Below are 25,199 nucleotides of genomic sequence, written 5' to 3'. Positions count from 1 at the left end.
AGAAACATTCATTAAGCTTAACTAAATAAAATACAGTTTGTAACATGCAGAGTAGCTTTCATAATTTATATGTATTCAGTTTTCTGATTTTCATTAATGTATACTTTTAAGATCACAGTCACAAATGAAGAGTTCTAGTTTAAGAAAGTAAATCCACAGGAAAAAGCAATATACAAGGCCAGATCAACTTTCCATTGTGAGCGTAGGGACCTACCTATTCACACTATAACATTGCTGATGAATGTAAATTTTGTTCTTTGCTTAAAGCATGGAACTTGAGATTTGTGAGAGTGAAAAATTTAGATTCAGATAAAAGCAAGCCTGTCTCTGGACTCATGATTTGCACAGCACAGGGCTGGCTTTTGTTTTGTTAAAAAGGAAAACATAAATATTTTGGTTTTTTTAACTGAAAAACCATCCATAAATCAAACCTGCATTATTATTTGCATTCCTTAAGAAAGGGCCTTGAGTGCTCTGACATAAATTTGGGCGCAGCTGCTCAGCATATATGGGTGGGAGCATCTAATTTATTTTTCCTTCGTGAACTCACAGGCTGGGAGGAGTCAGCTGCCAGAGAGCCCTTCTCCCACAGCTTACACAGGAGAACACACTGGTGCTCACACTCTTGAAAACCTCTCCATCTTCCTTGCTTTGTTTTTCCTCATAAACTCATCCTTCTTTCTATTAAGGCTATTCAGACTTTTTTTTTTTTAATGTGTTGGTTTGTGGTTCTGTGAGGTTATGGTGATGCTCATTCCTTGCAGGACCAGTTCTGACAATTACTCAGTAATTCTGACTCATTCCCTGTGCATTGATAATTCAGTAAGTATGAAAGATCATTGGGTAGCATTAACCTCTTCACTGCCATTACATGCACACATTCAAACACTCACTGCTTAGCTGAAAAGCTTAACTTAGGCACTGGTACAGAACACAGGATGTACAACAATAATTACCCCATTCTCCAAAGCATAAAAAAACCTTTTTTAGTCCCTCAGTTGGGTATTTCCAAACTTGTTTAAAAGTGACTTTTCCCCTCCTCTCCCACAACACAACCAATCAACCATTTACATCACTCTAGATCAAACCCAGAGGCCAAGAACAACCTCCCAGACTGATTTATTTCCTTAATCTGTCAAAACCTACTTTCCTTAATGCTTACTGCATTTGCATGTTTTCAAGACTTAAGTCATCAGTATGAAAATGGATGTCTTTCAGAAAACTTTCCAAAATAACGGGGTAAAAAATAACAAAGTGCTATGGCACTTATAAAACTTTTCTTCCATTTTTTTGCACACAGCTGCTTTCCAGCTGAGCCTCCAGGTACGCTGGTACCTAGTTGTGTAGCACACAGGTAACCACACGCCCTCCCAGTGTAGGCTAATATTTCTTCTTTGTTGTGGCAATTTCAGAAGCTTAAGACTACCACAGAGGTAAAATCTTTCCATATAGCACCTGATTTGTCACTCATTTGAACACACAGTTCTTATTTAGCAAACCTGAATGCAACCTACTCTCCTAGTGTCATGAAATTTTTTGTTCCCAACGTGATTTTTCTGAAGCTGTTCACACAAATATATTTATTTATTCTAATAAGGCAAGCCGTTTTAGTGCTAGTGTTATTTCACAATCAAAATGTCCTTTAATATTTATTAAATAGAATTACAAAATCAAGGTAATTAAAACACACACCATTAATGATCACAGAATGCAGTTTGGGTTGACAGAGCTGTTCACCACTTAAAAGAAAACATTTGCCACATTTAGTCCAGACTTTAAATATTTCCTCTTAAAAGAAACAGAACAACACAAGCAAAGGTGTGCTGCATTTTTATCAATGAGATTTAAGGCATTATCATCTCCTCTTTACCTACCTATGAACTGCCTAATAAATGAACTATTTCAAGTTTGTGAAGCTAATTCCTTGTTGATGACAACCTGGCTCCTAAGAAAACTCATCCCATAACTAATCCAACAGCATTTAAAAAGATACCAGTTGCTCTGTTGTAGTCTTAATATGGAAAACACTTGACTTCATTAATTACAAATTACTTTAATTAGCTTCACATAAAGATACTGTTCTAAAGTGCAATTAAAGGCATTTATGAGTGGGTGTAGGGGAGAAAAAATTCATTATTTTTCCATATTCCTTAATTTAGTAAAACCTAAGGGAGACGATCCACTGAGTCAAAAGAATAATTCCACATTCAAAATTGACTCTGTATTTTATGAGAAATAATTTCTCATATGAGATAGGTTTCCTTCACGTAAATGAAAATAAGTCTGTATTAGCTGAAGACATTATTAAAAAAACCCACAAAACAAAACAAAACAAACCCCCCACCAAACAAGAACAAAAGTCCCAGTTCTGAATTATGTATTTCTTGAAATAGGATATTTTTTCACCTGAATTTTTTGCAGGGCATCTGTGACTGATTAATGCTGATCTTGCCCGTTTTCCATTCCCAGACCGAGTTCTAGCAGAGCTGAGGTACCAGGTTGAGAAATGCTCTCTGTTCATTAGAGAAGCAGTCTAGCAGCACATATTAGCTAAGGGTCTATTGTACATCAAGTTGCAAAATTATTCTGAGATCCAAGAGTCCCTGGCTGACGGCCCAGTAAGTACAGATTTTTCAAACTAGATGAAAGTGACAATCTCATTTACTATCAATTTTTATGCTAATAAAGACAAGCAAGACCTGTCTGCACCAGTCACTTCTGAGTTTTTAATCAGTTTTTGGCCATCTCTGTGCATAACCTAGAGGAGCCATTTAACACAACAGTAACCTCTGAAACCAGCAGTCCCTGGCCAAGGGCACTCGGGAGCACAAAGAATTAGACGCAGTATTGACAGCGTGGGTCCACCAGAAGAGGCACTATTGATCCTCCTGTGATACGTGGCTTCGAGTCAGCTGCAAACATTAGGGAAGTGAACCTCCACTGCCATCTTCTACCACACGCCTAAAGCTGCACCTGCACTTGGAACACTTCCCAAGAATTGTCTAGGAACAGAGCATATGAGATCCTCAGCCTTCGAGCAATCCAAACTACAGAAAGATGGTCAGAAGCATTTTACAGTCCCACCTTGTATTGTAGGACACTGCCTCCATCACTTCCCAGGCTGTTCAGTTCCTTGTCCTCAGTCCAGTCTTATTTCAGAATTCCTGCACTTAACCTGGAGCCTCTGAGCCTGATCAGCCCAGTTCCAGGGGGTTTTGTGATTCAGACCTTAAACTGCAAGACACAAGACACATTCCAAAAATTGTCTGAAAGGGGAAATGTCCTTAAGAATCACAGAACTGATGATAACATCCATCAATCACGGTATCACCTGCGTACTTAATTCCTGCTACACACTTTGCCTATATTCCCTGTCAATACAATGTGATTTCATAGAGTGAAAGGTCAATAACTGTCATATAAGAAACACTATTCGCCCCTAAAGATTACCCTTTCTTTGTATTGAACATTCACTAGGTCACTAAAATAGAAAGAGAAGGGTAGATTCATGTTCAAAAGTCAGATTTTACTAGAAGTATAGGCAAGCCCCAAAACAGTGAGTTTTCTATTATTCTCCCCCAATTTTTCTTTTGTTTAATATCTAGCACATAACTTGGGTCTAAAAGCTGTAGGCTGTTATTAAAAGGGAACTTTAGAAGTCCGTAGCAACAGGAACTTCTGTCAGCAGCTGATAATAAAGATTACAAAAGAGTAATTTTATTGCTGTCTGATCACTGCAGTGACAACACTGAAGCAGGGCAATTGTCCCTTGCTGTTTGGGTGTTTTTTTCAAGGAAGTTTTTCATATGAAGAGTAACTAAACAATTCACCCTTTATGACTCTCACTTAAGCAAAAAAAAACAACAACAAAGTCAATGGGAAAATCATAAAATAAGTTCTCTGTCAGCAGAGCAGCTTTTTTCTAATTTCTTTTTTTTAACATCTTTTTGTCCTCCCCTCTTTGACAGGGTTTTTGATTACAGATTCTAGAAGTTAACTTTTTTCCAGAAGCTTTAGATCCCTTGGACTGCTTGGCTCTTCCTCACCTCACAAGGGAATGTTTCTTCATTGACTATTTCTCAAAACATGTAATTCTGCCCCCTCCCCCTGAAAAAAAATTAAGATCCCATGCAAATTTAACACCTCCCAGAAGGAAGTAACTTGTGGGACTACTGTGGAGAATTCCAGAGCCATCTTTCACCATGGAGTGACCAGAGAATACAGAGGCAAATGAAGATGAATATATATGGAGCATATCATAACCTAAGGAAATAAGAAGAATAAGTCTACTATCACATATGTTACCTGCTGACTGCAGCTTCAGAGCTGGACCACAGGGTTATAATAAATGCAGCAATGGGGTCCTTCCTTAATAGGAGTCTCTGCACTTCACGTTACAATTAGGAAAGAGAGCTATTGCCAGGAGCTAAGCCTCTGCTGAGAAAACAGAACCTCAATCCTGCAGAGGAACTGAAACATCTTCCACAAATGTTCTGCAGCAAGATGTACATGTAATGCATATATATGTTCAAATACAGACATTTATTGCCTAGATTTTTCACTGCAAGTACCCCATAAAGAATAACTATCCATTAAGAGAGCAAGAACAAATACTGTATCTTATAATCTCCCTTATTGGCTTCTTAAACAAAAAGAAATTTCCCAAAACACACTTGCTGCACGTTAACTAAGAAATTCTCTACTTCTCCAAACAAAACACTACACTGAAAGAATGTGAAGTTGTGCCAGAGAGATAATATCAAAGAAGTTCACAAATACAAAACATACCATATGTCTCACTGTAAAGTGAGAGTGTCTGTGAACATGCTCATCAGCTTTGTGAGAGACACGTTGCCAAGACCCTGAAAGAAATTACTGCAGTTCCCTGTTTGAAGCAAAGAGTTATTGACCAAAGAGACTTGGAGGCCTTCCAGCTTGTTAAAGGTGCTAATGATTCATGCATGCAATTTTTGAAGAAAGAAATGGGCTTCAGCAGTGGGTTTGATTTTTCTGTCACGAAGTCAAACTCCACTTTAAGTTGTACAGTGCTGTTATCTTTCCGAATGTGCTGAGACACTTCACAGAGAAATTATAATTCAATATATGCCCCAAACAACTTGTCTTCAGAAAGGCAAAGATACATAGGAGGTTCCTGCCTACTGTAAACCCTATTTTTTTAGAGCGAGTACACCCATTAATGTGTTCAGCATCACTGTGCTATAACACTGTTTCCATCATTGGAGGCATCTAGGCAAAAGTTTAACACTAGTAAAGGTTAACTTTATCAGAAGCCTTTTCAACCAGGTAGGCAAGCAAAGAGCTTGTGCCAAGTGATCCCTGTATTTATGCCTTTTGCGTGCAAGGCCATGGAAAAGTTATGCTACAGCACAACTCATCCCATCATGATGAAAAAATAAATAGCTTTTAAAAGTATTTTCTGTTCCTTTACAGAAGTTTCCATTAAAGCCAGGGAAAGAGAGGAGAGAGATGGTTGTGTCTCCCAAAGGGAGACTTAATGTTGTTCGGCAGACAGAGAAGGACAAGAATTTTTGTTTCTATATGTATCATGCCTTTAAATTTTAAGTTTTTCCTTATTATCACTCATTTTCTGGAGTTTCTACTTAAGTCACACCATTCAATAAAGTTTTCAAAAAGATATAAGTGGAGAAGATAAAAAAGAAAAACATTAGTATATTACTGAGTGGGGGAAAGGGGAAAAGTAAATGAGAGTTCTCTGGACTGGGATTCAGAGTAAATGGATAATCTGAGATAAATCTCTTATTTCCAATCCTACTGCTAGAAATTGTCTGTTAGTGTCTGGTCCTAAACCCCAATCCTGACAGCACACAGGATAAACTAAGATGACCAGCAGTCATTATCAGGAACAATGGATCAGTTAGATTGGCTTTGTCAAGATAAATCAGATATAAACCTGAATATGGTATATGCATATGTATGTCAATATTCTCAAGGTATTCCTTTCTCTTCTAAAGCAGATGAGCTTTTCAAGAAACAGTTACACATAGAATACCTTGTGAAGTGTAGAAACATTAAAAAAAAAAAAAATCAAGAAAGAGAAATCACGTTTCCTGTAAAAATTCCTCTTGCAAATTCTGATAGGTGGTTGGTCCAGGTAAACCCTACTTAAAGAAAACAAAAGGCATGGAAGATGTGCTTTGGTCTGAGATTCCCTAACTGGGCATAAATAAAACATGTAAGTGATTGCCATGAAGAAAATACACTGCAAGTTAATCCACTTTAAAGATCATAAATGTGTAGTACAAGGAAAATAAATTCCTCAAAGAAAGATTTCCTAAATGAAATTCGACAGTGAGCCAAAGTTTATATCAGGAAGTATTTAATCATGTATTGCACTTGCTGCATTTTTCTTGTTTTTTGTTTTTTTTTTTTCTCTTTAAAAATCATACTTAATTGCATAACTCTGTCCCAGACTCATGTACCTGCAAAGAGGCTTTTTCATGGCAAAGACTGTGCACAGAGTTGTGTTTGATAGAATTACTACTAGTAGTTGACTGTGAAATTCCAAAAAACTCTTTGCCCTACAACACACCAGACTGATTAGATCTACATCTGTCCCATACACCTTGTTCCAAACCTGACATTATCACGCCATGAATTCACCCACACAGAGGGACAGTCACAACACAAGACTGAGAGTAAAACAATGTAAGTACATGAAACCCTGGTGCTAGGAAAAAAACCCCAGCAAGATGCTTCAATCTCACATTTCAAGAATGGAGTGCTAGTGTAATGGAACATCAACATTCAATCTCCTAACAAACCTCCTTGGTTTTAAATTTGAAAAAAAAAAAAAAAGAGAGGAAAAATTAGTAAATTAATTGGACCTCTCAGTATTTTTCATGATAACATGAACACCACATGTGGGTTTATTTTTCAGCCATAGCCTCTGCTAAGAAAATGGTGACATGAAAGTTTGTTTCAAACTCACACATTTAAGTAAAAAATACGGTGCCAACTTGAACTTCTTGATAGGAAAGAGGCACTGCGAGATTTCATTTAAGTCCAAGATATCCTTCTGTTTGTTTTTGAAAAGGAACTTCTAGCCAGAAAAAATAAGCAGAGATCCACAAGATGAGGCTTTTACAAGTAAGTCACAAAATCCAATTAATTGTGCTGCTGGCAGAGGCTCCTGACGTCTCCATGCCCCAATCCACACTACCAGGGCAGCCACAGCACTCACAGAGTTACCCATAGAGCAGGGGGAAAAGACCTCCTGCATCATTGAGTCCAACCATTAACAGAGCACTGCCATGTTCACCATTAAACCATGTCCCCAAATGCCAAATCTACACACTTTAGAACACTTACAGGGATGGTGATTCCATAGTTGAAACATGGCTCCATATGACTTCACACCAGCAGTTCACTAAGTGCCACCAGCACATCATCCAGATTAATTCCAGCTGCTCCAGGTAATTCCTGCTCAAACCAGATCTCCTCACACCCCAATCAATTGTGCCACACCTGTTTGTCCTCAACCTGATGCAGCACAAACTCGTTAGAAGTTCAAACTTCCACACCTGTATGTCCCGTTCAACAATTCAGGCAGCACAAACTTGTTAGAACTACTTCTATTTCCTCTAATTGCACATCTAACTGGCACATACTGAAGCTTAAGAATAGATAAACCACAAACATTTAAAATGAAGACAGAAAGAACTAGAGGAAGAGAATAAGGAGTGAAAGAAGAAAAGAGGGAAAAGAAAAGGAAAAGGGGGGAGAAAGGCAAAATAACACAGTTGTGTTTGTTTATATACAGATGAAAATAATGAAGGAAATTGATTTTAAATGTCTGAAAGTCACTGAAGAATGAATGCCCAGAGAAAGACAAAGGACAAGAAAAACCACAAGCTTCTTTTTAGTGGGAAAGGAAAGTAGAGAGTCATACTGTTGTCCTTTACAGAAGTACAGTTTTTGTGGGGAAACTCCTCTGTTAAGAGCCTTCATCCAAGGAAACTAGATGACTCTAATATGCTTTGAAGAAGTTGTATTTGATAATGCTAATCAGCTGGAAACAGAAAAAAAATGGAACTGGCCTGTGTTAGGCTTTGAGGCTCTGAGGGATTCCTGAGCACAACATGTCATCAGCAATAAAACTTAAAAAGCCGTTCGAAGTGGAAGTCAAAAAACCTCAGTAAACAAGGAAAGCACCTCAGGAAGTTTAGCTGGAATTGTAGATTCTCTATGCCAAATAAGATAGGTGGAAAGGACTTATATTCAGGAACCACAAGTTGCAAAGCATTTGTTATTTTTTTTTAAGATTCCAGTTAATCCGTACATTAGTTAATCAGGCAAAGCCCCTCATCTGTGAGGAGTATTTTTGGATGAGTACAGAAGCTACTAGAGTTTACTGCATTCCATGTAAAGCCATACAGGCTGTGCAGGTTTGCTTTTAGCACTTTTCAGAGAAAAAAAGGGTGCAGTTGAAGCAGGTAGATATCTGCAGCGGCTAAAGATGAACACAGATGAAAATTCCATTCTCAAGAAATAATGCAACTAGGCAAAAGTCTAATACAACAGTGCATCCTTTTAGAGCACAAGTCTGAAGATATCATTGATCCTTTTGTTTCAAGAAACAAGGAATGAGCAACCAAGACCCTTCTCAGCAGTGAAGGATGTAGGTAAATGTTTATCTAATCTACTTTCCTAAACTTGCCATAATTTTAAAGAAGTTGAGAGTAAACCATATTTTAAAAGAGGAATTTATACTAAAGATGCTTTTCTGAAATATGTCCACATAGGAAACCAACTTTGAAACATGGCAGACCAAGTGGAGAAAGCCCCCCACACCTGAGTCAATCCAGGCAGCTGCAGTAAGAGCACTGAGGAAGTGCTTTTACACCAGGATAGTTGGAGCTTGGAAGTTTTCTGTATTTTGATATTAGAACCAAAATTGAGCTCAATCATTGACTAGGAGAGATGGCTTTGACATTCCATTCATACATGGAGATAAAAAGTACCACATTGCTTTTTTAAAGGCCAGTGCTACAGGACCAAAAATTGCTCCAACATTAGGGCTGGGTCTATGCAGACACTTCTTTTGGTGAATACCCTTTATCTCCCCTCAGAGAGATGAAAAGATTTTTCAACTATGAGGAGCTGCTTTTGAATAAAAAGGGGTTTTCTATGTACTGAAATATTTAACATTTTAAGTCTGGAAAAGCTGGGCATAACCAAAAAATAGGAAGTAAGGATCCACAAATAACTCCGTCTTTTCTCTGTGTTTTTCATTTCCACAGAATGTTTGAATTAAAGCAAATTCTGACAGGTCCTTTCCCACCCCTGACTCATTTCACCCTCTGTGATGCTATTACTTGCTGCAGAGTCTGAACTTGCTATTGCAAATCACTCCAATGCCTCGTGGACTCTAGAATGGCCTTTCCCTGACTGTGCTCGGTGGATCCCCAAGGGAAGAAAAAAATTCCCATCCACTGCTCCTCCCCATGGGTTTTATCTGCCCCAGCTGCCTCTTAGCAGACCTTTGGATATAATAGGGACATGCAAGTAAAATCAACCCTCAGAGCTGGCATTAGCTGAAACTCATGTCAACAACCTGACACAGTGACTCCGTGGGGGCTGATGGTAAGAGAGACATAGAAGCTAAAATAGGCATAATTATAGTGCACTAGAAAAGGATATGATTTGTGAACTGAATACGTACCTGGGAGAGATTTGGAATTTGCAGGCACACCCTCTAGACCATTACATTAAACCAGATGAAATTAGGCCCAGAGTCTCATCATGTACATGCCCATCTGATTTAAAGACAACATAACTACCCAGTCTCACATGAAATATAGATGTGTAGATTATGATTTTCAGGAATACTTCCAAGAAAATTAATTATAGCTCTTAAAACAGAACACCCGGGACAGCACATTTCCAGCCCGTTTAAACAATTTGAAGTGACTCAGGAAAGCAGAGGCTCATTGCATAAGTACAAAAAATACGAGCTAAGTGGAAGTGCTAAATGGTAGCACAAGAAAAATTAACCCCCAAAGTGAAGGAAGCAGAGATTTTTTTCCTGTAGGTTTGGAACAAGTAAGCAAAGCCAGGTCTGCAGATCTTAATTCTCAATCTCACTTTCCTAAGATCCTTTTCTAGGGGATACTTGGCTAAGCACAGAACTGTACACATTTGTTTTCACTAAGCATACTGTGTCTGAAAATAACACCTCTGGCAACAGACCACCGTTTAATGGGAATGGGTTTGAGGACCGTTTAGTGTCATATGAGTAACATCACTGCAAGCCCTCATTAATCTTAGTTCCCAGATGACAGCAATATACAAATTAATACAGTACTTAAACAGCAGAATTAATTCGGGAAAAGCTCACACTTTTTTCTCCAGAAAATTAGAAAAAAGAATACGTGGATTATAATGAACTGATGTCAAATTTGTTGGTAACTTGCAGGTAGGTGAAGCAAAACAAACCTAACCTTTCTTCTTAAAAGTGCTGCTGAGCAGGTCACAAGGGGGAAAGCGTAGCTCTAAGTGATTTTGTGCCAGGCTCAGCCCCAAAGTACTGTGGGGTCTGAAGCCAGGACAAAGGGTATTTCAAAAAATATCTTGTGTTCTGGACACTTGAAAAGTTGAATTCATGGGGCACAGAGGCACACAGTTTTATCTCAGAGTGTAAAACCTTCTTCGCTACCCATGGAGGACTACAGTGGATGCCACAAGCCATCTTCATGCACCCTTGTCCATACATGGGACTGCAGATTTTAAATTACTGTGCACACACTCAAAAAAACTTAAATAAAATTAACTTAAAATCAGGTTTAAAAAAAAAAGTATGTCACTGGTGGCTCAAGACCACTTTCTGTAGGTGGAAGTTGGATAATTGTTGGCATTTTCTGTCAAAAACTTTACAAAGCCTCATCAAAGGGATCGCTCTCTTCTAGGGCTGAGACAAAGGATGAGAGAAGAAAGACTATTTCAGCTTATCATGACAGAACTCGGCAGGAATGTCCACAAGAAGAGCTACAAAGCATATATCATTTGAAGCAATGAACTTTAAAAGTTCATTTTACACATGAACATACCTTCTGTGATAATCTCCAGTCTGTTTATTCATCAGCTGGAACTCAGGCTGTGAATGTGAAGGTGACAGGAGCAGTGAGTTTTATGTTCCTGAAGTGTTAGAAAAGGTATTAACCTTTTAATGATTCTTCATTCAAGCCTAACTTTCACAGTGAAAAGTAAACCAATCTGTGATATTAAGCATGAAAGAAATTCCTAGTTCATAGCTGGAGAAACAGTGAATATGGAAGATTTTGCTGTTTACATTAGTTCAGGAGTCGTCCAAGTGACACACAAACAGCAGGATCATCAATGTAGCAAAACAAACCCATAGACAATGATTGAAAATTCAGCCCAAAGGCCTTTCTGTTGGTCCTGATCCAGAAAAACATCTTCCAAAATTATCATTTTTCAAAATATGCAGGATAGGCTAATTCTAAGCATAAGTAAATGTACTGTAAACTTTTTAATGTGATTTACTAGGGGGTTGGACAGGCTCAGAGAACCGATAATGGATGTCATGGAGAAAAGCTGTGTGAATTTCTTTGAAATGAAGGACAAACTAAGAATGCATTTTTCATTCATTCTCATTTCAGTTTCCTGGGACTTGAACCACAGGTAGTTTAAAAACAGAAAATTATTTTGCATAACCCACATCAGACAATTTTTTTTTTCAATAAATACTTTTAAATCAAGACACTAGATAGAAAACAGATAAATAGCCCTTGAAAAACATTCCTAAGAGCTATAAATTGCCAATTTTCCACTACCCAGAGAGATATCCTAGAGGCATGGCAAGAAATTTTTTTTCCTGTGTTCTATAGGCTTTTAGCAGGAGTAATGCATTTCTTTCTGTGTGTTATTTACTGAGAGAAGGAATTAGATATTTATCCATCCAGGGCTTTTCCTGCAGTTTGTCTTTTCACTGGACTATTAACATAAAGGTATCCTAGAAGAGCAGTTTCCTTCCTGTTTAATTATTCCTGCCACCTGCATCTGGGAGTCAGCCTCACATCCTGGACTTTCCATCAGGAGCAGCACAAGCCTTTCAGAAGGCAAAGGGATCATCCTGTGCTATATCCAAGTTAACAGCTTGCTGGGGAGGGTCACTGGAGACAATGAGGATGTGGAAAATCACAACTCCACGTTCAATATCCCAATGATAACAAGTTTCTGGGATGGAATGTTATATTTTGCCCAGATATATTTGAACTCTATACCCTGGAGGGAACCACTGGAACATCACAGCTGGAAGCTTGGCTGTATAAACTGGTGCCATTCTCATGCTGTGGGCAAAGAACAGTGTGCACCTCTTCTGTCCCTTCACTGAAGATGAGGAACAGGAGCTACCTGCCCACATCATATCATATAAACATCTGGAATTCAAGGGCTTAAAGAATCTGAGAAACATTCATCTATCTCTCAAGTGTCTAAATGCTAAAGTGGGGATGCTGAACTGCTTCTGGGCTTGTGGGCTCCCAGCAGCTGTGTCCCATGCCAAGAGTAAAGCCTTAGTTCATGCCAGATTTTCCAACCTGCCCATCCTATTTCCAAGAGATCCCTGAGCCATGGAATCAGGGCCGAGAGAGCACTGGAGGGTTCACATCAATGCATTTTTTTTCTTGTGCTGATACAATACCGTTGGCAGAGAAATTAAGACTCGTATCCTTACACCGGTTGGCCTCCGCGATTTTAAGGGCGTCTCCCAACCTAAAGGATTATACAATCCTATACCCTTCATGATTTGGTCTCAGCGTTTTCTTCCATGCTTTGGATACTTAAAGTGCTTTGAAGATGTGTGTCTTTTTGTGGTTGTGCACTTATTGCACAGCAGGATTGAGAACAGAATTTCCTGGGATGATGCAGCACTTCATTGCATTAGAAGTGAGACTCTCATTGGAACTAACTTGACTTCAGTGTAATTCAGACAAAATTTCAGCTGGACAGGTCACAGGTTACGCTCACTGATGTCTGCAGAGGACTAAGGCAGTCTTCCTGTTCTTCCCTGTATCATTAATAGAAGTAGAGGTCCCTCAAGTGGCTCTTGCTCAACACCCACAAAGGAAAATCAAGTAACAGTGCAATTTCCCTATAGTGCAGAGAGACCTTGTCTCTTTTATTCTTTTAGATATTAATTAACATGTATTCTTTTAAAAGCTACTCTGTAGATCTCAGGAGTAGCAAAGGATGTCAAGCTACATGTAAGTTGCTATGGTGACTAATCCTTTCTAAAAGGAAGAAACAGAACAAATTTGTAGAAGTCTGTTTCTCACTACAAACAAGGGATGTCACTAAATAGTCTCTATTTTGCAACCCATTGCCTTCCTTTGTTTTACTCTTGTTTACAAAAATCACAGCAAGACTGTACATTCTTTTTCTTCCAGTCTGAGTATTCTGAGCTTCCTGTTTTCATGGAGTCGCAGAAAAACAAGGTCATTTCAGATCTTGGATTGATTTTTTTAAAATCTATTTGTGTAAAAGTATAATATTACTGACTAGTCTTTTTGAGACATACTTTGGCTTGGAAATGGTTACATTTCCCAGAAATATTATACTTAGCCAAGAGCTTAGGGCAAATTTTAATATATTTCCCTGCTTTTATTTCCCTGTCCTGAACCAGAGAGGTTCACCAGGACTGGAAAGGTCCTTCAGGTCTTTGTCACTCTGATCCCAATGTGAGGCTCCACCTTGCAGTGGGATGTCAATCTACTCCTTTCATAATTAGTTTCTGAGATATCATTTGCTGGGAGGACAGGACTCCCGAACTTCTTTCCTCAAAGACAAGTACGAGCATCATTGCTGCAAAAGAGAAATTTCCTTGTACCTGATCTGTATCAATCAGTGGCATCTGGGACTTCTGCCTGGAGAAGTGGTCGTAACAGTCTTCATAAAAAAACAAGAAAAAAAAATTACTGTTTTGTTGGTGTAGCTTTATCCCAGTGTAAGACTCAGAGCAGTTTTCAAGTGCTGCTCTCGAGACCCTCAGACAGCAGAGTTACTGCAAGGGGCTCAACTGTGCCTGATCACAGGGGCATCCCCAAGCCCAAAGATAAACACAAACACTGTAACAGCAGAGACATGGCCATTTCTGAGGTCGAAATATGAGAAAAGGTGATGGTGGTGGGTAGGAATGAAGAGAATTCCTTAATAAAAACTCCCTAAACCATGTCAAAAGGTTTCTCATTTGCTTTTCTCAGCCCCTTCCTTTCTCTCTCTCCCTCTCTGCTGTATTCCACATGACAAGAATCACGAAGTAAACAACTTTATTCAAAGAGTTGTGTAACAAAAATGCGCTTGATATTATTCAGTACAGGAGAAACAATTTAGCAATTGGCTTTCTTATCCACGTACTGGCAAGGAAAGCTTGTATTTTGCTAGGCTGAAAACAGCAGAATAAAGCTGCTTCTACACACTCAGCTGGGGAACTGCAGCCATTTAATAAGTAACTCCACTTGGCATAGCTTTGAGCAATGCATTGCATTTCCTTTATCAGATTTACCAAATTACTCAGCTGCCTGCAAAAGTCAGGGACAGGAGGAAAATGTAGCTCTGCTGTAACAATATTTCCTTTCACCCTTTAGGAAGTCAGAATTGGTGTGTTGCAAGGGACAGGAAAGTCCTTTACCCTTCTAATTGCTGATCTTAAGTACTGGAAACAAGCACAGAAAAACAAGGATCTAAAGAATTTTGCAATATGTATAACTAAATTTCTAAATTATAGAACAAGCAAGTGTTTGTTGCAGGAAACAGTTCTATGACCGTGACTTATTCTCCAGTATCTATATCAAGAGCTGGATGAAATATTTTATTCCTTTAGCTAAATCCTCCACATCCCAAGAGGCACTGCAATGGAGATGTGATTCCTCTAGAGAAGCTTAAATTCTGCCTTACAGAAGAGAAAAAAACTATTATAAGAAATAGGTCTTTTTAATGTCTGAATGCTCCAATGTCAGCAGAGCAGCTCTGAGGAGGAAAGAAAAGCAGGTAGAAGCTAACCTTGAAGTGTGTTTGACAGGAAAGAGCCTAAAAGTGGTAGATGACTGAAGAAGTGGCACAGACAGACCTTAAGGGAAAGGGGAGAGTTGCAAAAGCTTCTAGAAGTTTTTAGGGTTATTTGAGATCAGCTAATTACACAGCTGAGGGAGCTGAGCTCAGGGAAGGCTGGTGACAGGAACAGAGCAGCTTGATCTAGGTCACAGAACTGTCACGGCTCAGGTTTTTCTATCTGAGGAACTTTTATAGCTCCCATCTGCATAGTATCTGAGAGCCTTACACTCTTTTAATGTGTTTATTCTCAAAATGATCCTGTGAGGCAAGAAAGCATAATTATTGCTATTTTTTACTCCTAAAAGTAAACTAAAACCTGGAGACTGCAGGGAAGATCCTCAGCTGACATAATATGTCTGTTAAAACCAAGAGCATCCACTGGCTGTCCAGTAAGGTGAGGGTATCTAGGATGATTTAAGCCAGCTGAGTTGTTTTTAATCTATGACTTGTTCAAGATCACCAAGGCTCATGGCAGTAATGGAAAATGAAACCAGTATTCTGAGCAACACTAAGGACTGGCCCATCATTTTGTTTTTCATGACTCATACGGGTAAATGTGACTGAAGAAGAAACCTGAGCCTCAGAACTGTAAAATGCATGTGGGAGAGATGCACAGATTTAATTCACTTGGGCTATGGAAGCCTTTTCCTGGTCCTTTCTGACTCTTTTTCAGTTGTTGGGTTTGCTTTGGTTTTGTGGTTCTTTTTTTTTGGTGTGAGTTTTTTTGGGTGCTGGAGAGACTGTTATTCTACCAGCAGCAGAAAATACTAGAAGTCAATAGAAAATTTGTGTTTCTCATGGAAATGAACTTGGGAGATAAGTATATAGAATTGAGGCATTTTTCTAAAATTAATAGTTCTTTTTAAAGTACTTTCACTGCGTTTAAAGCAGTTTGAATTTCAAAGTTGTGAAACATATACAATATTTTTTATAATTTTTTTTACATGAGCAGCAAGAGAATAAAACTAAACTATTCCCTTCCCGCAAGCTGCTGTTCATATCAACTGCTATTTCTCAGATCCATCTTATCTCTTGATGGTAGCATCAACATCTGGCAGCCTTGAACATTACATTTGAATTTTTCAGACAGAAACCCTGAAAGAATAAGCAGAAATGACACAATGTTAATCTCTTTCTCTGACAGGTCAGATGCAAATTTTTACTTGAATGGTTCAGGTTTTGCAGCACTTAGAGCAAAACAAGAATTATCGCTATGGTATAAAATGAATTAAGGTGCACACGCTAAATGCCAAAGACAGATATACACACCAATAATATAAAATTACTGCCACGAGAACCAAGTACCAACTGAGGGCAGCACAGGGAGCCTGTCATGGTAAAAGAAGATTTGTGCTCTTCATTGGAAATACTTTCATAGCAGTCAAAAGAGAAATCTTGAACTTGACAAGGAAGGTCTGCTCTCACTTTGATCCCATCAATCAAGAGTCCGGTAGGTCCTAACTCAAATATGCTATGTCTTAGTTTCACCCTTGGACAAATATCAAGTCTTTTTCCTTCTACCATTCTGAAGAATGACTGTTTTATGCCTTTATTTTTAGGACTGTAAGAAATAATACTTGGAAAGCAACTGATAGTTTCAGGGTTATTGACAATTCCCTCCCCAGAGGAGCATCAAGGTGACAAATGCATTTGAGGGTGACTATTTTTAATGTCGAATGTCATGGCAGAAAACTAATTAAAGATGTCATTTCTGTTTTATTTGTGCTAGGAAGACACTGTCAGCAACTTACTGTTATAATGCAATAGGTAGGATAAATTCTGCTGTCACACTGTACAGAACCCACAGTAAGTTCCCCAGAAATGAAAAGTACAGCAGGAGAAAGCCAAAGTTGCATTATCCTTTGGTAAAGTTGTCTCACTGCTCACAAGGACTGTCCTTTCTGGAAAAAAGCTTTGAGGCTAAACCTCCATCTCTGGTTCTGTCATGCTCAAGCCAGGATTTAGAAAGCAGGAAACAGACATGGGACAAAAAAATATCTGACATAGGCAAGGCCACCCGAGAGGAATGAAATTATAAGAAATTTTTCTACAACATCCATTGCATCTTTTCTCTGGCACCAACTTTATGTCAGTTCAGATTTACTTTTGTATAGTATCTTAATTCTATTGGTTATCACTTTTATCTGCATGGGATAGTTTATAAAGTGCCAGACTCTACACTTCAATTGTAAATCCTAGGAGCAGAAATCTATGGACAGGTGTGGAGTGCATAATTTATCTATATATAAAATCTATATAACATATCTCCCAGTTCTTGCTAAATAAACCTCAGAAAATTACTGGTCTGGAGTTCTACTGCTTAGCAATATGAAAATCAATATTATATTAACTTTTTTGGCTTTCTATAGATGAGAGTCTGTTTCCATGCAGTGATCACATGTTAGCATGTCACCAATAATTATATTAGTACATACACATAAATCCTCCTTGCAAGAATCTGTCTTCTCCTTTAAGACCTTTTCTGCTACAGGCATGATCAGGAAATACATGCATAGGGTATAGAATCTGAATATCCAGGCAAGGCAGACTAGAAACTGCCACAATCAAAAGGAACTGTTTCTTTTCTGCAGGAATTACCAGCTTAGCACAGCACCCCATGAATGGAGAGAGCTAGTTTGTGTTAAGAGGGTCTGAAGTATGAGAGGAACGAGCTCATGTCAATCGTGGGGAACAGTACAGCAAGGAGGAAAATCAGTAAAAACCAACCCAAACCCCCCAAACCCCTGTATGGACCTCATCCTTAGTGAGACAGAATGAAGAGAATGCACAAATCAACTTCTTAGACTCAGGATTAAAGACAAAAGCAAGGAGGTATCCCCTCTGAGGCCAGTTCAGAAGCCTCCTGCAAAACTTGGAAAAACAATCACATGGGTTAATGACCATGTAAGACTTTCCCCTTTAGTTTCTCACAGAGTTTGGTAGGAAGGCAGTACCTTTTAACAAGAGCAACTGATAGAGACGAGCTTTCTGTTACATAGAACTTTCTTTTGGTCAATTCTGCAGTTTAAACTGGCAGGACTTCTCTTCTTTACATGTATTAAGCACAGCTGCAGCCACATTAGTACCAGTTTTCTTTCCCTTTATATCACAATGTCTATTCAACACCAGCATGAATCCTGAATCCTACAAACAGCACAAACCCTGTGAATAACTAATCTCGCTCCCTAATGTGAAATATCTCACCACCACCATCAGATAGGTTTTTCCATACTATTCATCAGCATCAAAACAAGGAGATGTTAATAAGTTTCAACTCAAGGGTACTGTGTAACATGACTAAGACCATATGGGTTTGCTAACACATCCAGATCTGCAAGATTATTTTAATATGCACACTTTGGTCCTTGCAGCCAGGCAAGCTAGGGGTTCATTTGTTGTCCTCTTCCTTTTCTTTTTTTATGTCTCCACCATCTGTTTTATGAATCATTGAATTTATAATATAAAGGTCATTGTTTCAGCAATACTGGGAATTGGATTTCACTAATAAGGCGAATGTTGATGGGAATTAAATGAATATATGCATTTTAATAAATGTATACATGCATATGCTGCCATAAGTGGTTTGGACCACACAACTGAAGTATTTGATATGTTGGTGGGAGGGTTCACAGAGGAAAGTCTTGAGTGAATGGCCTCAAGGAAGAGATTTTAATCAGATACTGGGATTCTGGGGGCTGGCAACAATGTTCAGGTTTGGGATTTGCATTTCTGAGACCTTCTGGAGCAGACAGTGAGGAGTGTCTCCGGCCTGTCCAGAGGTGTGACACGGGGGTGTTTTTGGAGGGAGTTGTCTAATGCTTAGAGCCAAGGATTACTTTAGGCAACGATTTGCAAGTTATGAACTTTTGGTGAACAGCTACTCATCCTGATCCTCAGGGTGTAAAAGCAGATGGCAAGGCAATCCTGCAGTGCTGACCGAACATAATGCAGCAGAGACCTGCAGAGCTGGAATATCAGAAGACAGACAAATGGAAATTAAGTTCTCCTCCTCTGTAACCCCAGGAAGAATCTCAAAAAATAGCACTTCTGCCAGTATTAAACAGTGGCTACTAACACCCAGTTTCTTATTGCTTCATTAATTTGGAATTTCAGCAGCATCACTGTCTTTCTGGGAAGAGGGACAGGGGAACCAGAGCACTGCCATTCTAAGATGGACACAGGACAAGCAGGAGGATCTCTAGCTGGATATGGGGACAGAAGACTGCAAACAGCCAGTGTTATTAAACCAATTCTAAGATCAGCCAAGAGGAATATGGGCATTTGTGACATAGGTATGTGTACAAAATACACTTACAAGGCTGTGGCTTGGCTGCTTGATAAGTCCCTCGGGATTAGAATGTCAAGAGGGTCACAAGCATTCTTGATAATTCTCTTGAGTTCCATGTACTAGGATAACTAGGATACTAGGATAATTAGGATTCCACCCAAAAAATAGTCTGAGAGCAAGTCAAACGTAACAAAAGTTACATGGCATATCACATTCAGTAATTGACCTTACCAATTGTTTTTGAGAAATGATTATTTTAGGATTGAGAAAGCAACCTTTCTGCTATTGTATTGTGATTATTACTTCTGGGGATAATTCATCATTGCCTTAACAAGATAATTGAAAAGGTAACTTTAAACTGTATTTGTGATGTGAAAGTCAAAGCTCTAGATAGATATTTCACTAAGGATTTATGGGGTTTTGTTTTGCACACACACCGTGCTACGTAAAAATAAGATTACATTTTATGATCCCCTACTGAAAAGGGGGGGGGGAAATAGTTAAGAATCAGTCAGAAGCTCAAGCATTTGCAGTCATTGACATCCTTACCATAGATAAAAGACCACCATAGATAGAAGACCAGGCTGGGTTTTAGAAATAGTTTCTTTTCATTAGATATGGCATATTTCACCTAAACTAAGTACAGAGAACTTCTGGGGGAAACGAAAGTTAAAAAATCCCAAAGACCTCAAGTAGTAACATAAAATACCAGGCATGCTTCTTGAATATTCAAACATTTCCTGTGCACCACAGCAGACTACGCATTTTTCTCGAGCACAGATTTCCCTCCTCAACCTCTCTCTCCATTTGCAGGTCAGACAAGCTGAGTGTATCACCACATTAGCTCCACTCAGCTCCCGCTGGGAAAGGACCCCCGCAGCACCACGGCTGTCCATCACACTGAAGTGATTAGACAAAATCTTGCTTTCCCCTGGCAGTGATGAGCCTCCACTGACCCAGCCCAGCTCCCCACTGGCTGCTCCAGCCAGAGGTGGAAATCCACGGTGCTGTCATCCCTGACAGCCTCCGTCAGGTGCTGCCTGTCAGCTTAGCACAGCCCCGACCTCAAACGCGAAGCTGGTGGCTCCATCTCCCCCTGCTCGGCACGCTGCCATGTGGGGATAATACCAGGAACAAAAGATTTGCCTCTCAAAACTGATTTTTTTTCCCCCCTGCTTTTGCTATTCAGGATCCCTGAAATAATTTTCTAGAGCGCTGACGTCAATCTGAACACAGTTAAATGCTCACGGTCCCAAATTCGGTTGTGAAAACATGGAATCATTAAAATGAAGTCCTGAAACAGGAGCCAGGCCTAAAAGAGTTAACTGAGATATCTCGGCCTGCTAAGAAACCCCAATACCTGTCTTGCTAGAAGAAGATTTTAGGAGCACTGGTTAATATCATATTCTGTTCTACTCACTGGACCAAAATCCTTATTATAGAAAGAATAGGAGTAGTACCCACACAATAATAAATTAGGTAAACTAGATGTTTGAGTGAGATGTAGAAGGCCCAGAGCCAGGATTTTGCAAGCTTGAAGAATTCAGGTCACCTAACTGAAGAGGTCAAATTGAGGAAGACATCCATGGCGACCACCAGAGGAGAGTGGAGGAGAAGACCCCTCAGTAGAAGACTGCGCAGGTCTGGAAAGACTCCGCCCAGAGACCAGCCTATAAATTATTATGTATAATAAAGGATGTATCCATGTATCTAAAGTGTATAAAATAGCTTGCTTTTGCACTTTCAAGTTGAGCAAGTTTGTCCAGCGTGAGCTGGCTTGCTCCCAACGTTGAATAAACAAATACCTTGCTGCTTAAAGATAAAAAAAGTCTCTGAGCAGTCTTTCAGGCCGATTTTTTTGGATTCAGTCCTCCAGACAGTAACCTTAGTTGCAGCTGGGGAGGCCTCAGGTTATGAATTCTGATCTGTCAGCCATAAACAGGCAGTCACATACTCCCAAGTAAGAACAATTCTCATCGGTATCAGCATGAAGCGTATTGCGGGCAAAGGGCAATGTTTTGCTTTTTGTTGGTAACTCTTCACACTGCTGGTATCGTGTCTCTCCACCTCTGGGACACTTCATAAAACACAAACTTCGGCTTGAGTGAAGTCCCCACGAGCCACTGCAGTTTTAAAACGAGGAAGAGCAATGCAATCTGATGTAATCGTTGAGATACTTTGACACTGTAAGTACTAAATAGTATTTTTTTCTCCTTTTGTTAGTATGTTTACATACAAATACTCATTCCCTATCACAGCTACTGCTGTTTGCTTTAGCAAAAACCAAAATACAGAGGAAATAATTCCACTTATTCCATGCAAAGTCAATAATTCCACTTGTTCCACACAGACATCTTTTTTTTTTTTTTTTGTGGCAGAACACTATGAGTCAGCAGCAGTTTATTGCTTTTCTGTCTCAAGAATTTTTGGGGCAGGCTCTCAAACTAGGTTGAATCTTCACTCGTGTCAGTCAAGGAAAACTCACTGATTTCAATGCCTGCAGACTGGTGAAGATCAAGTCTTTATTCCCCACTTTTTTTTCCCCCTTAACATTTTGGTAAAGCATGTGCAAAAAGTTTCATGAAACTTCCAAACATGGGACAAGGCAGTCCCACTAACATCACTGAATTTATTTGCCCTTCTGCATCTTTATCAGTGTCCCTGAGAACTGACAGAGAACTTAACAATGGCATAAAAAGTGTTTGCTCTCTGAACACAAACACGATAATCTCTCCTAAGTTCTCTCAATAGGTACAATTTTAAAGCTGAGAAAAAACACCCCACAGGACCTACGGCTTTGGAGTAAAAATATTTAGAACAACAAACATAATGACAGGAGGAGAAACCAAAGACCTTCAGTACAAACACGTACTATTGCTCACTACACCTGTGAAGTGTGACAGCTACAACTCAAAAGACAACTAAAGAGTTTTCCCTGTTTCCCTGTAAGCTTCAATGTGTTAGTGGGGAAATATATGTGGGAACTTAAGAAATACATGCAATTTAAATACACAGAGACAGTATAGACCAACATAAGATCTTTCCCATTCATATTCAAATAAAACCATCTGAAGAGTCAATAATATGAAAGCAGAGCAGAGATAAGAGGCATAGCTGTACCCAAGATACTCTGCTTTCCTACTATGATTTAATTAAAAAATAATATTGAAATATTGAAACACCAAAACCATTCAGTGGGCTGTTTGTATTCCTTCTAGTTACATGAACATAAAAAAACCTGTGAACAAACATCATAGTTTGGGTTTGGGCAGGGTAAAAGGGAAGGGTGGGTAATAAGTACAGTTACTAGAGAAGGTTACTAAATGTTTAATGTTTAAACTTCAGGCAACAAACAGATAAGGGACAACATGTAGTGTTAGTAGACTTTCAGAATGCAAATACACCAAGCATGGCCTTCCCACAGACTACACATCCGAGATTGTGACTGCTTAAATGCCATGTCAGTCCAGACCAGAGCCTGATCAAAATTAAATCTGTTCCAGACTTGATTCAGTCATGAATAATCACGGGTCAGTGAGCCTGAATATGAAGTTGGGTGAAATAAAGGTGCAGCTAACCTGGACTTTGAACGCAACCAATAATTAGGTGAATTAAGGGATAAATATCTTCCTGGAGCTCATGGGGATTTAGGGTCTGGTGTAACATTGCAACCAAGAAGGTTACAACAATGTATTAAAACAGAGGAATGTTCCATACAAGTTGAAATAACACTTGATTTGACAGATTGACTAGAATGTTGAATTTGCTCAGACATCTAAAGATTATAGGGGTGACTGAACTAGTCAGATGAAAGATTCATTTAGTCCAGTATTTGGCATTTAACAATACTTGCAGAGGCTCAGAAGTGCATAAACCCAGGATGGAGCCATACTTTCCCTGTCTCTGAGCTTCCAGCAGTTCCCAAACTGACAGTTGACTCAATGATGTCATGATTATTCAACTCTGTCACTTATTTTAACACATTTTGAACCCATCCAACTCGCAGCATCTTAAAAAATCAGTGGGTATGGGTTTCTCCACTTAATTGTGCATAACACAAAAAAGTTCTTTTCATTGAATATAAACTGTCTGCCTTATCACTTAATTTCATGTGCTTTGGTTTATGTCCTTTGAATAGTGAATGATCATTCCCTCAAGACCTGCCCTGTGTCATACAGATCATTATAACAACCATTTGCAGTCATTTAATCTCTAAGCTATAGACTCTTCCTTATTTCACTTCCTCTGCATAAAGAAGGTATTCTGTACCTCTGACTACTATTCTCTGTGTCCTTCTAGATTTCTACATCTTTTTCTGAAATGAAGTGAGCAGACTTGTAGCATATATTTAAATGTGTAGTTCCCCAAAACAGTGTGGAGCTCTACAGTGATGCTTCATCCTGTCTTTTTCAGTATTTCCTAACACCCTCACTTTCCTGCCCACACCTAAGATCAAGCAAAGACTTTTAGGTAACTACAGACAGGCTTATAATTCTCTTTCAATAATGGGATATTTAGAACTTACCATGATATATGAAGGGGGTTTTTTGTTTGCTTGCTTTTCCCAGTGTGTGTGGCCTTTTATTTATCAACACTGAATTTCAGATACTCCTTACCTGGCACTGTGAGACAGTAGAACAATGGTCTAGAGCCATCCTGGGTTTCAATACTCTCCATCACCAGGAATCTTTTCTGTTCATCCCTTTTCCATCATACACGAATATGTTAAATAGCAACCATTCCAGTATCTCACTTCATTGTAAAAACAGATCATTTCTTCTGCCTCTGCTTTCTAACTTTAAAGTAGGTATCAGTTTCTGAGCATACAATTTCTTTTGTCCCGTGACAGGTTGGTGTCTTTCACAGCCATTGGCAAGATCCTTGTCATACACTACAGTGTGCTTCAGGGAGGGAAATGCAGCTGGTGCGTGGAATTAATGAAGAGATATAAGTAGTTATAACACTATAGCAGGGGTCAAAATAATCAAGGATCTTGTTAAAACCTGAGCTTATTACAATTAAATACACCTTATTGGAAAAAAAAAATCTTGTAAAATGACTACTTAATCTGAAAGAAGCTTTTTGGGAAATTGAACCATGATTTAGACTAGAAATAGAGTGCAGTGTTTTTAAATGGTGGAAGCAGTCAGTCATTCAAACAAATATCCAGCAGCACTGGTGGATTCCTTAAAAGTATCTTTCAGTTAAAATTATTTCTTGCAAGTTTTATGTTTTCTACTATGAAGAAAATTAGATTAGCCTGTTCTAATTGTATTTTATGAGTCGAAGCTAGAGTCTACTTAATGATGTGCTTCTTTATTAATTCCTTTCTGATCCAATTCCTGGAAAATGTACTAACAATCTGCTTCCGTACAAGTGCAGCCTGGAAATCTTACGCAGATAGTAGTTCATTAAAAATAGTCAGTCAATAGTTTTCTCTCTAATCTCATCCAAAGAAATATGTCCCATAATTAATAAGCACTCACACTGTGGTATTTACAAGCACTGTCACAGATTGTTCTTATGCAAACACTTGGCCTTAAAATATTTAATTGTTATCCAATCTCTTCCTTGGATCCTTTGTCAGGGTAACCTGTAAGACTGACATCCATGGGCAAAGCTGGTTACTGGACACTTTCTGAATTAAATTTCTAGTTAAATGCCATAAAGATCCTCTGATGGATGTGGAATACAACAGCTGTTTAAAGAGCAATAGATGTCTGCTCTCATCTCCTTGAGTGATGGTAATATAATGCCTTTATTCTCAAATTGCTGTGAAGATCTCCCACGTGGCAAAAGG

Source organism: Neopelma chrysocephalum, unplaced genomic scaffold (genome assembly GCF_003984885.1).
Source record: "Neopelma chrysocephalum unplaced genomic scaffold, ASM398488v2 Primary Assembly neopelma1_107, whole genome shotgun sequence".
NCBI lineage: Eukaryota > Metazoa > Chordata > Aves > Passeriformes > Pipridae > Neopelma > Neopelma chrysocephalum.
Note: the sequence above shows the minus strand (reverse complement) of the source record.